The sequence below is a fragment of the Condylura cristata genome, unplaced genomic scaffold, assembly GCF_000260355.1.
Source record: "Condylura cristata isolate star-nosed mole 26May11 unplaced genomic scaffold, ConCri1.0 scaffold00013, whole genome shotgun sequence".
NCBI classification, from domain to species: domain Eukaryota; kingdom Metazoa; phylum Chordata; class Mammalia; order Eulipotyphla; family Talpidae; genus Condylura; species Condylura cristata.
The window spans coordinates 15,907,225-15,909,458 of NW_004567114.1; positions in this window are offsets into that span (position 1 = coordinate 15,907,225).

Here is a 2,234-nt window from a genome sequence, read left to right on the forward strand (position 1 = left end):
TTTCACGCAATGTGTTTAAAAGTATGAATGTGATAAAAAAAATCATCAGCAAAGAAGAGTATCTTGGAAACATTTCTATTATAATAGTTTGCTTGGGCTCCCATAACAAGATGACACAGAATAGGTGGGATTAAGCCACAGATTATTTTTTTCACAGTTGTGGAGACTGGAAGGCCAAGACTACAGCCCATCATTCAGTTTCTAGTGAGAGCGCTCATCTCAGCTAGAGAAGGGCCCCTGTTCACTGTGTTCTTGTATTACCTTTTCTCTGTGCTTAAAGGGAAAGGGGGATGGAGATCTCTGGTGTATCTTTTCTTATGAGGAACTGCTAGTCTGTGGGATTACTGCCCCACCTTACTGCCTCACTTAATCTTAATTAACTCCAAAAGATTCTGTCTTCCAAATCATCACATTGGGAATTAGGATTTAAATATATAAATTTGGGGAGAAAATACGATTCAATACCTAGTCCCAATCTCCAGAGAAGCCATTTTTAGCTACTTTCTGATTTTAGTTCTTCTGGTTATTTTGTAATTTCATTATATATTTATGTGCCTGTTTTTGAACTACAGATATTTAGACTTATCTCTTGGCTACACATAATGATTAGAAATTAACTGACTTATTGCTTAGCTCTCATAGTATCAGAAACAGATAAAGTGAACTCTAACCAAAATTTATAGATTATTTTCATCAGAGCATAATTAAACATCTAGTGTCAATGCTGTTTGTTTTTCCCAGTCATCATTGCCATTGTCAATGAAGCAAAATTCAACTCCCCATGAGCAATTTTTTTTTCATATAAAAAACATTTGTACTCAAGATACATTGTTTTAAAACTTAAGTTATTGATAGCCAATAATTTGTTTACTAACATGCATTTATTAGCACATGTACAATTGTTTTTTCTTCTTTGTTTTAACACACAATTTTACCCTAAAAGTAGTTCACAAATTACAAAAAGAAATACTGTAGAATTCAGCACAATTATTTCATAAGAAGAAAATTTATTTCATGTGGTGAATAAATATTTTAGTAACAAATCTGTCAGTTATTTTTCTAGGACTGTTTCAAAAGTACTATTTCCACTAGTTGATGTAAAACACATTATTTAGCAAGGTGTGACATTTCAAGTGTCACAGGTGGGAAACATGCAATGAGGTAACAATCTTTAATTTCATTAGTTGCAAGTAAGCTGGTGGATAAGCCATGATTTTAGGTGTGTACAGCATTTCTATGAAGTCGTCTGAATGTCAGTGATAATCAGGAATAGATAAGGCCTTGGAGACATGTCAAGTGTGTCCAGAAACCCACCTCTGGAGGCTAAACATTCCCCTAAGCCCAATCCACAACTTTAAGACAGCTACAATTTTAACTCATGGTATGGTTCATAAGTATTGAGAAGCAAATTCCATCTTGGTTTGGAATTACATTAGTACCTGTCTTGAAAGATAACCTGTGGAGTACAAGTATAGCTAAAGCTTGTGATCGTTTAAAAGGAGCACTGCCTGGGAATGGACATTTCATGCCCAGCCATCATCAAGATCAGAAAGAGCTCACAGCTTCAGAGTGAAGAAGCCCCTTTGATTGCTTTAGTATTGTATTATAGGCTGAAAATGACTAAGAAACCAGTCCCTGAAGATGAGTTGTGTTTTGAAGTGAATGTGCACAGTATAGTTGTAACTCTAAATAACCAACATTTGTAAAATCATCTTTTATTCTATTGTATGACTACCAATCCACATTGGGCCTCATAATTATAGCTCTGTAGATCTAATAACTAGATGAGTGATTCAGATCCAGCCCAATATGGTCATATAATAAAATTTTTGGTTTAGACATCATAACCAAAAATGAGACAAAGAAACTTTTCCTGGGTTGCATGTTTAGGCTCTAGAGAAAGAGAGCAGATCTACAAGATAAGAAAAGCAGATTCTGCTTCCTTAGAGCTTTTCTTTTTCTTCACTATGAAAACGTATTTTGAGAAAGATGTATATACAGGGGACTTTAAAATGAAAGATGTTATCAAATTCCTTATTTCTATAAACTCCGAGACCATTTTTTGCCCAAGTTTCAAGAGTTAGTTGGTGTCCAGCCTGTTCCATTAAACAGCAGATGATTCGTATGCGTGGCTCAAAATTCCTACTTGTGGCTAGTTACAAATATTCCTTGAGTTCACATCAAGTTATACTATGAGACAAGCCATAAAGAGCAAGTCTTACTTGCTGGGTCTC